Genomic DNA, 13578 nt, shown 5'->3' on the forward strand with positions numbered 1-13578 from the left:
TAATGGTAACACCATCCTAATATTAAATGTATTAAATATGTATTAAATGTATTAAAATAATGTATTAAAATAACCAACTATGAAATACTAGTCATAGGAAAAATTTGGCTTAAAATTCAATATCCAAAAAACTAAGATTGGGCATTTGGTCCCGTCAATTCATGGCAAGTAGATGAGGAAAAACTGGAAACTGACAGATTTTATTTTCTTCTGCTCCAAAATCACAATGGATAGTGACTGGAGCCATGAAATTAAAAGATTCTTGCTTCTTGGAAGAAAAGTTATGACAAATCTAGACAGTATATAAAAAAAAAAAGAGAAATTATTTTGCTGACCATGGTCTATATGGTCAAAGTTATGTTTTTTTTTTTTCCCAAGTAGTCATGTACAGATGTAAGAGTTGGACAATAAAGAAGGGTAAGCATCAAAAAGTTGATGCTTTCAAATTGTGATGCTGGAGAAGATTCTTGAGAGTCCCTTGGACAGCAAGGAGATCAAACCAATCAATCCTAAAGGAAATTAATACTGAATATTCATTGGAAGAACTGACACTAAAGCTGAACCTCTAATACTTTCACCACTAGATGTGAAGAGCCAGCTCACTGGAAAAACCCTGATGCTGGGAAAGACTGGGGGCAGGAGGAGAAGGGGACATCAGAGGATGAGATGGTTGGATGGCATCACCAACTCAATGGATGAGTTTGCGCAAATTTCAGGATATAGTGAAGAACAGGGAAGCATGGTGTACTGCAGCCCATGGGGTCTCAAAGAGTCGGATATGACTTAGCAACTGAACGACAAGTCATAGGCAATAAAATAACAAACATCCACCATTATCTAGTATGTGTACTATGGAAGTTTATTAAAATCAGGTGATTTTATAGTGATACCTATAGTGATACCTATACATTATAGGGATACCTATAATGGTATCAGAAGACTTAAGAGGTCTTCACAAAGTGAAGTTATATCATAGGCTTAAAGATGTCTGGTGAAGTCAGTTTCAGAAAAGTACTTACTGGAGATAATAAACCCAAGGCCAGATAACAGAAAATTTTAAAAGGAATGCAAACTTTACTTTAGGAAGGCTCCATATAGAAATAGAGTTTTAGGGGCTTGGTTAAGTTCTACTTCCTCATCCATAGATCAGATTCTCTCTGACCTTGTGAAGACAGTTAAAGTCTAATCTTTAAAGGAAGGCAGATGAGTGAATATGACAAGTTGGAATTAATAACTATCTTAAGCCTCATCACTGGGTTAGCTTTTATTTATATATACTTCTGATACCTCCATTCTTGCCGGGGTCCAGCCCCGGCTGATCCAGGGTATTCGAAGGGCTGACGGCTTTGGCAACTATTTAAATATTCATCAAAGATATAAAGAGTAATAGAATGAGGATAGCTCAGTAGGAAAATTCAGTGGAGAAAAGAGGCTGAGTAGCTTGGTTTATGCGGGAGACCAATAAAACTTCAAGACAAGAAGTTTGCACCACTTACGTAGGCCGCAGGCATCCTTCCGTTCTCCCGAAGGAGAGGAGACACTGAGGCCTCCCCGGTCGGATCTTAGAAGCCCAGGCATAATTAGCAAGCATGGCGGGTTCCGCGCTCCAGATGGAGACTCAGCCAGAGTGAGAGAGAGAGCGACATGGGGAGACCAGTCTTTCGAGGAACTGATCCCAATTCTTTATTTTCCATGGTCTACTTTTATACACTGAGATGTTATGCAAAAGTCATGTGGGGTCAGCAGTCCTGACTTTTATCAAAGTCAGGTGCTTCATACAAATGTATACAGAGGTCTTAGTGGTGTTACATCATCTTCTGGCCAGGGAGGCCTGCTGACAATTTATGACCCTCTCCTTGTGACAGTGGTCAGTCAACCAGAACACTTTTTTCTCCAAGGGTGATTATTCTTAAAACAGACATCACTCAAATAAAGTTACATTCCTATAGGGTGAGGGTGTAGTGGGTTTTAGTTAAGGAAAGAATTTACTTAGCCTAAGGTCTAATGTGATTTTTATCAAAGGTTAATACTTATTTCTTCTATATATTCATTAATGTGTATAAGGGCAGGGGATGTGGAGTCTTAGCAACAAACATTGGCTCAACAAATGAAAAACCCTTCACCAATACAATTTCTAATCAGCCTACTATACTTATGCTAATAGTTTTCTAACTTCTCTAAAGAACCTGTTTTTATTTTATTTATTTTTTTTCTAATTTTATTTTATTTCTAAACTTTACATAATTGTATTAGTTTTGCCAAATATCAAAATGAATCCGCCACAGGTATACATGTGTTCCCCATCCCGAACCCTCCTCCCTCCTCCCTCCCCATACCATCCCTCTGGGCCGTCCCAGTGCACCAGCCCCAAGCATCCAGCATCGTGCATCGAACCTGTTTTTAGAAGGTTTAAAGCATCTCGTGCCTCACACGGTTGGGAGGCTGTGAGCAATCACATGTGGCCGGACAAGCCTGTCAGGCAGGCTAGAGAACCTTCAGAGGAGTTTGTAGGTTAAAACACTCTTATCACGCCCAGGAATTATTATTAACTGGAGCTCTGAATAAACTCCTTCTCTGAAAGAGGTGGTGGGGGACAGCCCCCCGTAAAGTCAGAGGTGTAGGGGAGAACACAAAGTAGTAAAGTAGGCAGGCTCTGGTTATGGGGGTAGAGCTCGAGAATTTCCAGGGGGACTCCTGAGGCTCGATCCCTCCTTTGCATACGTCGAGCCTCCTTCCTCATGACCTTTGCCATGGGCGGAGTGCCTCACGCCGGCCCCCAACACATTCTTTCACCTTTCTATTATTGTTCCAATAGTCAGAAATCATTGCTTTCAAGTATTATTATCAGATACTTATTGATCAGTCCATTGACTCCAATCTAACTACCTGAGGTTGTTGCTCTTTGGACAAACTAGATAAATCTTTGTTATAATTTGCTAACATGTCCTAAAATTAATCCCAGTACATCTTCTATCTCTTTCTTCTTTACCAATGGCCAGTCCTCAACTTGAGTCCAAGCCATTAAAAAAAATCTACAGATATCATTAATGATTCCATGACAAAAAACAAATATGTTTTGTACATTTAGCTATCTGGTCCAGAGAGGGATTACAAATGCTATGAAAATTTCTAAGTATACATTTTAATTCTTTGTATATTGTGGTTTATATAATAAGATATTTCACATATTTCAATATTTTACACCCATTTAATAGGCTTTCATTATTGTAACATCTATAGCACAGATTTCATGTCTTTTTTTTTTCCTAAGTGCTAATGAGTTCATTTATACCATTGAATTTATACCAGGTGTCTGGAATAATAGGATTAAACAGAGTACTAATAGTTTTTGAATATTCATTGGAAGGGCTGAAGCTGAAGCTGAAGCTCCAATACTTTGGCCACCTGATGCGAAGAGTAGACTCATTAGAAACGACCCTGATGCTGGGAAAGATTGAAGGCAGGAGGAGAAGGGAACGACAGAGGATGAGGTGGTTGGATGGCATCCCTGACTCAATGGACATGAGTTTGAGTAAGCTCAGGGGATAGTGAAGGACTGGGGAGCCTGGTGTGCAGCAGTCCATAGGGTCACAAGAGTCAGACACTACTGGGCAACTGAACAACAATAGCAACAACTAGTAGTTTCACTGAAACACCTTTTATCTTCTTGTGAATTTACCAAAAAAAAAAAAAGATGTAAGCATCTGAAGACTAACAACATGCCACTAAACTCCCTGATATTTTTTTCTTGACTGGAACTCATCCACTCTATTTCTATTCAGGATATATTTCTGCAGATATTTTATATCTGTATATAGATGTTCACATTACACACACACACATATCTGCATACGGAAACATATCCACACATTTAAAACACAGCCACACATTTAGAGAATATGTAATTATTTCTATTCCATTTAGTTATGTTAAAAAAGAGTTCATACTAGTTTGCTAACGCTGCCATAACAAAACATCAGGGACTGGGTGGCTTAAACAACAGAAATTTATCAGGTCATAGTTTTGGAAGCTAGAAGTCCAAGATTAGGATGTTAGCAGGTTTAAAGTCTTCTGAGGCCTCTGCTTGGCTTCTAGAGCGTCACCTTCTCACTATGTGCATTCAAATTTTCTTCTCTTATAATGACACAAATCAGATTGTATAAGGGCCTACAATAACAGCCTCATTTCAATTTAACCACATTTTAAAGGTCATATCTTCAAATATAGATGCATTCTGAGGTACTAGGTATGTGTGGGAGTAGGGGATGGGGGGCTAGGCCTTCAACATGAGAGTTTTGAAGGGACACAATTCAGCATTACACAGAGGCTAATAATAAATTAGCTAAAAATCTGGTAAAGTAATTACATTCACCTATTGTTGTTATATCAGTTGTTGTTGTTCAGTTGCTCAGTCGTGTTCAAATGTTTGTGACCCCATGGACTGCAGTACACTATTGAGTAATGCCATCCATTGAGTCAGTGTTGCCATCCAACCATCTCATCCATTGTCATCCCCTTCTCCTTCTGCCTTCAATCTTTCCCCACATCAGGGTCTTTCCTAATGAGTTGGCTCTTTGCATCGGGTGGCCAAAGTATTGGAGCTTCAGCCTCAGCATCAGTCCTTCCAATGAATATTCAGGATTAATTTCCTTTAGGATTGACTGGTTTGATCTCCTTGCAGTCCAAGGACTCTCAAGAGTCTTATCTAACACCACAGTTCAAAAGCATAAAGAAAGCTCAGCCTTCTTTATATCCGACTCTTCACATCCATTTGTATATTACATGTACATAATTTTGAATACTCACCAATATGCTAATTTAATGTTTAAGTTATATTTACACTGAAGTAGCACCTAACACTGATCAGAATGGCTATCATCAATATGTCTACAAATAATAAATGCTTGAGAATGTGTGGAGAAAAGTGAACTCTCCTACATTGTTTGTGAAGATGCAGATTGGTACAACCACAATGGAAACCAGTATGGAAGTTCTTTAAAAAACTAATAATAGAGTTGCCATAGAATACTGAAATCTACTCCTGGGCATATATACAGAGAAAAATGCTAATTCAAAAAGATACATGCACCCCAATGTTCATAACAGCAATATTTACAATAGGCAAAACATGGAAGCAACCTAAGTGTACACTGACAGATGAATGAATAAAGAAGACGTGGAATACATATACAGTGTAACGTTATTCAACTATAAAAAGGATAAAACAATGTCATTTGCAGCTTATTTATTTCTAGGCAATTAGTGCTAGGTTGGGCCTAGAAATAATTATACTAAGTGAAGTAAATTAGAGAAAGACAAATAGATGACACCATCAATTTGTGGAGTCTACAAAAGATGATAAAAATGAATTTATTTACAAAATAGACTCACAGATACAGAAAACAAGCTTATCATTAACAAAAAAGAAAGGAGATGATGGATAATTTGGGAATTTAACACTAATTGATTGCTGTTGTTGTTTAGTTACTAAGTTATGTCTGACTCTTTTGCAACCCAATAGACTATATAGCCCCCCAGGCTCCTCTGTCTGTAGGATTTCCCTGGCAATAATACTGGAGTGTGTTGCCATTTCCTTTTCTAGGGGATCTTCTCGACCCAGTGATAGAACCTGAGCCTCCTGTATTGTCAGGCAAATTCTTCACCACTGAGCCACCAGAGAAGCCTGAGGTTAATAGATACCCAGTTAGCTGATACTACATACAAAACAGATAAATAACAAGGACTTACTATAAACATGGGGAAATATATTCAATATCTTATCACAACCTACTTTGGAAAAGAATCTGAAAAAGAATACACACACACACATAACTGAATTATTTTGTTATACACTGGAAACAATATTAATCAATTTATTTCAATTTTTAAAAATTTTAGAAAGAAATAAAAATATCACTAAGACAACAAAAATAATTATATTTAGCCCTATCAGATCAGATCAGTCACTCAGTCGTGTCAGACTCTTTGTGACCCCATGAATCGCAGCACGCCAGGCCTCCCTGTCCATCACCAACAACTGGAGTTCACTCAGACTCACATCCTTCGAGTCGGTGATGCCACCCAGCCATCTCATCCTCTGTTATCCCCTTCTCCTCCTGCCCCCAATCCCTCCCAGCATCAGAGTTTTTTCCAATGAGTCAACTCTTCGCATGAGGTGGCCAAAGTACTGGAGTTTCAGCTTTAGCATCATTCCTTCCAAAAAATCCCAGGGCTGATCTCCTTCAGAATGGACTGGTTGGATCTCCTTGCAGTCCAAGGGACTCTCAAGAGTCTTCTCCAACACCACAGTTCAAAAGCATCAATTCTTCGGCGCTCACCCTTCTTCACAGTCCAACTCTCACATCCATACATGACCACAGGAAAAACCATAGCCTTGACTAGACGGTCCTTTGTTGGCAAAGTAATGTCTCTGCTTTTGAATATGCTATCTAGGTTGGTCATAACCTTCCTTCCAAGGAGTAAGCGTCTTTTAATTTACCCCCAATAAAAATTAAAATTTGTCATCATGAGACTATTTGTTTAAGATCAGATAAACTTATGTATGATACATTGATATTACTTAGACTTTCAGTGATTAGTCAAAGAAGAGACTTAGAAAATTACACATCACATTTAAAAATGAGTGTCTACCCCAATTATCTCCTAATATATATAGAATGCACTAAATATCCTTAATATTTACAGATATTATGTGCCGAGGACCAGCCCCGGCTGATCCAGGGTATTCGAAGGGGAGATGGTGTCGGCGACTATTTATATGCTAATTAGAGATATAGAGAACAATAGAATGAGGATAGCTCAGTAGGAAAATTCAGTGGAGAAAAGAAGCTGAGTAGCTTGGTTTACGCGGGAGACCAATAAAACTTCAAGACAAGAAGTTTGCACCACTTACGTAGGCCGCAGGCGCCCTCTCGAATAGCGGAAGGTGTCTCACCCTAGACACCTTCTCGAGTGGGTCTTAGAAGCCCAGGCATGATTAGTAAGCGTGGTGGGTTCCGCGCTCCAGATGGAGACTCAGCTGGAAGTTAAAGGGAAGAATGACATGGGGAGACCAAGCGTTGGTGAGCAAGGCCCATAGCTTTATTTTTAACAGGGGCTTTTATACCCTAAGTTACACATAGAGGATAATAGGGGATGCAAAGTCAGCAGTCTTTGGTTCTTATCAAAAACCAAGGTTTCTTTCCTGCAAATGTATCGTATACAAATGGTTTAGGTGATTTACATCATCTTCTGGCCAGAAGGCCTACTAACATTTTATGACTCTTGACAAGGACTTATCAACAAAGACTTATTTTCTCTAAGAGTAATTATTTCAAGGTTTGGCACCATCTTCCAAAGATAAAATTGCATTCCTATAGGGCGGATGTGTAATGGGTTTACAACAAAGAAAGAATTTATTACCTTAAGGGTCTAAAGTTACTAACACCAAGGCCACTACTTATTTTTTCTACATACCCACTATTAATTGATACATATTCAAGGATACAATTCAGGGGATGTGAAAACTTGGCAACAAGCATTGACTCATCAATGAAATCCTTTACTAGTTTATTCTGACAGTTTTTAACTCTCTGAGAGGCTCTAAGCTATTTGAATATCTTAAGCTTCCCATGCCTCTCGAGGCTGGGAGACTGTAAACAATCGTATGCATAGCTGCAGGAGTCCGGGTAAACTTGTCAGGCGAGTTAGAGAGCCATCAGAGGGGTTTGGATTTAAACACTCCTAATTGCCCAGGAACTTTATTAATTGGAGTTGTAAGTTAACTCTTTGACAGAGAGAGAGCGAGATGGTGGTAGGGGACAGCCCCCAGTAAAGTCAGAGGTGAGAGCACAAAGCAATAAAGTAGGCAGACTCTGGTTTTTTGGGGGAAAATGCTCGAGAATATCCGGGGGGACTCCTGAGGCTCGATCCCGCCTTTGCGTATGCCGAGCCTCCTTCCTCATGACCTTTGTCACGAGTGGAATGCCTCACCGGCTCCCCGCAATTATGTGCTACTAGAGACTGAAAGAGCACAAGAGAATTCCTAACCAGCAATTTTTTCACAGCCACTTTCACTTCTCTGTTCCATAAACTATAAATGATAGGATTCAACATGGGGGTTAAGCCAGCATATACCAAGGCTATAAATTTATCTATTTCCTGTGAATCCATAGTTGACGGCTTCAGGTACATGGAGAGAGCTGTCCCATACAATAAAACCACTACAGTCAGGTGGGCTGCACATGTTGGAAAAGCTTTGCTTCGACCATCCATTGAGCTGATTCTTAGGATGCTAGAGAGGATGAATGCATAAGAAATACAAATGAGGAGCATTGGCATAGGAAGAAGAAGTACAGTGATCACCAGCATGATTAACTGTACCTTGGAAGTGTCTACACAAGCCAGTTTCAGGACGGCCAGAATCTCACAAGTGAAATGATTGATGACACCACTTCCACACAGTGACAGCTGCAACACAGACACAGTTTCCACCAGGGCAGTGAAGGAGCCTGTCACCCACGAGCCAGCTGCAATCTGAACACAAATTTTCTTGTTCATGATGATGGGGTATCTCAGGGGGTTGCAGATGGCTACATATCGGTTATATGCCATCACAGATAGGAGCACACACTCAGTGGAGCCCATGGCCAGAGAGAAGTACATCTAAGCAGCACACCCTGAGAATGAGATGGTGTTTTTCCCTGAAATAAAATTTGCCAGCATTGGAGTCAGGGCAGAAGTATACCAGATGTCCAGACATGACAGGTTGCTGAGGAAGAAGTACATGGGTGTGTGTAGGTGAGAATCCAGGACACTAACCAAGATCAGAATAATATTACCCAGTAAGGTGATCAAGTACATCAGTAAGCACAACACAAATATGGTGATTTCAACTTTGGGATAGTGAGTAAATCCCAGAAAAATAAAATTAGAAATGACTGTTGCATTTGTCTTGTCCATTTTATTCTTCTTTGTTCATCTGGAATAGTGAATAAAAGTACACATGGCCTATGTTTAAAATTTACACTCTACCAACTTTTTAAGGAGTTTTTGTTGGAGGAACTTTAAAGGGAGCATTGCCTTCCAATATTACTAGCAATATTCACTCATTAATCCAACATTTACTGAATACACTCTAAGGCACTGAGAATCTAGAGTGAGCTTATACAAGTTCTTCTCTCAGGCAAAACAAAATCAAATGAAAACACACTCTTGTAAATTAAAAGTTACAATAACATGATATACATATTCCCCAAGATACTAGGCAAACACAGAGACAAATGCTAACCTATGTCAGGGGTATTGCTTCATAAGATATTTTGAGATTTGTTTTAATCAAAATATGAACTGGCCTCAGGCAAGTTACAGATCAGAATAAGTTTCTGGGAAAAGAAACATTTTTTTGTGGTTGTAAAAGTTGAAACAGGAAAGGTTTTGGTTGCAATCCAAAAAGTTTCACATTATATGGGGAAAAAAAAAAGAAAAAACAGATGGAAATGCCACACACTAAGGAATATAAACAGGAGATCAGCAAGAGTCCACTCACTCTAATACTATGTGCTATCTGTCTTCAAGAAGGTATTTTTGACTATGGAATAATCTTGAACCCATCCTTTATTACAAAGGTAAGTAATTCATAATGTAAAGCAAATTATTTACAATATATCTCACAACTGATCACATATGGAAGTATGTTTGAAAACCACTGTCTTTCAAAATAGAGTTCAAACAAATTCAGTCACAAATTACACAAGCCTCACATTCTCATCGTTGCCTAATTCTCTGATCTCATCTTCCAACACTACTTCTACCCTCTGGTCTAAAACAACCACTCTGTGGGTCCACATTCTTAGCATGCAAACTTATTTTTTATATATTTTAATATGCAATTATCTACCTGAAGTGCCTTTCCTTCCCGGCTCTAATCTTAACTTTCTTGAATATTTCAATTAGGTATCAAAACTGTATGCCATACATCATAAGTACAGCTTCATTTTTTGTACACAGTTATGTTGTTCAAGTATATCACACTGACTATACCCAGATATGCACATCCCTATTGCCGCTGCAGTGGATGCTGAGCTTGTGAAGAGATTGTTCCTCACAATACTAGCAAAGTAATGTCATGTTTTAGATTTTTAATTACACATGGCTGCTTTGAACATGGCAAGTTTTTGATATGTGTTAAAATAAATGCATTTTCACTTTGGTTCTCTGTGTCAACATAAAAGCCTGAAGACCTCTGAACTTGTTATATACATCTGCAAATTTCTCTGATCATTTCTCTGATCTTAAAGAAACCAATTGAATTAAGAAACAAAATGATTAGCTCTTAGTTTTAAGTATTTGATATACAATGAGATGTGAAAAAGACAATGATCACTTGTGCTCTTAGAAGAGGAAGAAATAGTTTCCAAAAGGTCATCTTCTGTAAGGAATTAGAGCACTATCCTCAGAGTGTGAGATTTTAGGCTCTGAAACCAACCATGATATTTACTGGCATGCAAAATTTAGCAAATCACTTGACCTCTTTGAAATGTGATTTTACCGGCTCTCTGGTGGCTCAGCAGTAAAGAATCTGCAAGCGATGCAAGAGACACAAGTTTGATTCATGGGAGAAGAAGAAAGCCTGGAGGAGTGTATGGCAACTCCCACCAGTATGCTTGTTAAGAAAATGCCATGGACAGAGGAGCCTCACGGGCTACGATCCATGGGGTCACAAAGAGTTGGACACAACTGAAGGGTAACAGCTTCTACTGTGTGCAGATTTGCAAGATCTAGATTAACTTGCTTTAAATTCTCCCTCCATAACCCCAGTTCCATGATCGCTTTAATGTTTCACAGAATCACAATAGTGGTTTATGATTTCACGTTCTCCCTGCTTTCCTGAAGCATAATTGCCTCTGTGCTGCTACAGTGCTGGCCCACATTGACTCAGATTTTTAAAACATAGCAAATTTTTCAAAATTTATTAAAATTTCAACCTCCAATCCATGTATGAAAATGAAACACTTTACCAATTATTTCCAGAAAGGCAAAAGTTAGACATGTCTAGTCTCTAACATCCACTTTGGTCAGAATATACCTCCACTCCACTGAGGGTTTCTCTATTGGGTTTTCCCCACCCAGCACTCAGTTTTCTTTTTCTGGCTCTGGGCCCTCGTGTTCCTTCTCCCTTCACCTGCTCTTCTGTCTACTTTTAGAAACAAAACAATGAAGTCTTCTCCTTTTCTCATCCAGATGGAGTCCCACTCATTCTCTCATTCTTTTTTTTTTTTTTAAACTTTACAATATTGTATTAGTTTTGCCAAATATCGAAATGAATCTGCCACAGGTATACTTATCTTACATCTTTGTCAGGGTCTCACCTACTCCAAGTCACTTTATATTTTCTCTTTCTCTAAATGATTTCTGATTACAATGCTAAGATAATTAAACTTATTTCAACAAATTCCTCTCTTTCTTTCTAAATGTCAGAGCCAGAATAGACTCTAAACTCCTAACCCAACCTTCTCATTTTAAAATTGACAGATAATTCAGGGAACTATAATATATGTAAATCCTATAATAAACCCTAATGAAAGAGAATATGTGGATATATTTGACTGAATCACTTTGCCATACACTAGACACTGACACAAATTGTAAATCAACTATACATCATTAAAAAAATTTTAATGCAAAAAAATAGTTGACATATACTTGAGGGAGTTCAATGACTTGTCTAGGCAAATGAAAAACTCTGGAACACACATAGTCAAAAGTTTTATCCCACCTTCAAAACTCATTTCTTCATCTCAATATTTTTCCTACCAACTAGTGTTTCTTTTTATTTATTTATTTATTTAATTTTATTTTATTTTTAAACTTTACAATATTGTATTGGTTTTGCCAAATATCTAAATGAATCCGCCACAAGTATACATGTGTTCCCCATCCTGAACCCTCTTCCCTCCTCCCTCCCCATACCATCCCTCTGAGTCATCCCAGTGCACCAGCCCCAAGCATCCCGTATCGTGCATCGAACCTGGACTGGCGACTCGTTTCATATATGATATTGTTCATATTTCAATGCCATTCTCCCAAATCATCCCACCCTCTCCCTCTCCCACAGAGTCCAAAAGACTGTTCTATACATCAGTGTCTCTTTTGCTATCTCGTATACAGGGTTATTGTTACCATCTTTCTAAATTCCATATATATACATTAGTATACTGTATTGGTGTTTTTCTTTTTGGCTTACTTTACTCTGTATAATAGGCCCCAGTTTCATCCACCTCATTAGAACTGATTCAAATGTATTCTTTTTAATGGCTTAGTAATATTCCATTGTGTGTATGTACAATAGCTTTCTTATCCATTCATCTGCTGATGGACATCTAGAATATTGGAAATAAAAACAAAAATAAACAAATGGGACCTAATTAAACTTAAAAGCTTCTGCACAACAAAGGAAACTATAAGCAAGGTGAAAAGACAGCCTTCAGAATGGGAGAAAATAATAGCAAATGAAGCAACTGACAAACAACTAATCTCAAAAATATACAAGCAACTCCTGCAGCTCAATTCCAGAAAAATAAATGACCCAATCAAAAAATGGGCCAAAGAACTAAATAGACATTTCTTCAAAGAAGATATACAGATGGCTAACAAACACATGAAAAGATGCTCAACATCACTCATTATCAGAGAAATGAAAATCAAAACCACTATGAGGTACCATTTCACGCCAGTCAGAATGGCTGCGATCCAAAAGTCTACAAGCAATAAATGCTGGAGAGGGTGTGGAGAAAAGGTAACTCTCTTACATTGTTGGTGGGAATGCAAACTAGTACAGCCACTATGGAGAACAGTGTGGAGATTCCTTAAGAAACTGGAAATAGGACTGCCTTATTATCCAGCAATCCCACTGCTGGGCATACACACTGAGGAAACAAGAATTGAAAGAGATACATGTACCCCAATGTTCCTCGCAGCACTGTTTATAATAGCCAGGACGTGGAAGCAACCTAGTGTTTCTTTTTAAAGTAAATATCTTTATTCTGGTTTCCTGGCATAGCTAAGATCTATTAATATATTTTGTAAATCTGAGATTTCAGAAGGAGATGGCTAATGTCTGTTCCCATTTACCTCAGCACATGGAATGCACATCTTCACTTTTGGTTAAAGTGTGCTTCAATATTTAAAGGTGATCTTCAGCAAAGTCTTTCTTGACAGTCCAGTGTAGTGCTCAAAAGAGTAAAAGATTCTAAAACTGGCAATTTTGATAGTATTTTATGAAAACTGTATTAAAGTGGATTGTGCAGAGGTATTTTTACTCAGAAGATTATACTAGAAAAGGACATGGATATTCCTAGTTGGCAAAAAATCAACCCAAATCTTGCCTGACTCACTGTGTCAACATACATAGCACATGTTAATTAAAAACTGTTTAATAATTTCTTAAGAGAAATAATGATATGAAGATTTGTTCTGCCCAAATCACCCCCTATGATTTTCTCCAAAATCTTCCAAAGGGCAATCGCTAGAACTTCACTACTAAAGTCTCCTACTGCTTTAGGGACCTTCCAACTCCCT

At 38.3% G+C, this 13578-nt stretch overlaps 1 protein-coding gene and 1 pseudogene across 2 annotated transcripts in view; one reads left to right on the forward strand and one right to left on the reverse strand.

The window, feature by feature from the left end:
* Positions 1-13578, forward strand: part of LOC147367703 (olfactory receptor 13D1-like) — an 83327-nt gene that overhangs the window by 11616 nt on the left and 58133 nt on the right. The gene's annotated exons all lie outside the window — the stretch shown is intronic.
* LOC147367704 (olfactory receptor 13F1-like) lies at positions 7080-8961 on the reverse strand (annotated as a pseudogene). The gene has a single exon (XR_015169290.1). The product of XR_015169290.1 is annotated as an olfactory receptor 13F1-like (transcript).

This window comes from Bos grunniens, chromosome 8 (genome assembly GCF_055505025.1).
Source record: "Bos grunniens cultivar Pamir isolate PY7600 chromosome 8, Bosgru_T2T1.0, whole genome shotgun sequence".
Taxonomy (NCBI): Eukaryota; Metazoa; Chordata; class Mammalia; order Artiodactyla; family Bovidae; genus Bos; species Bos grunniens.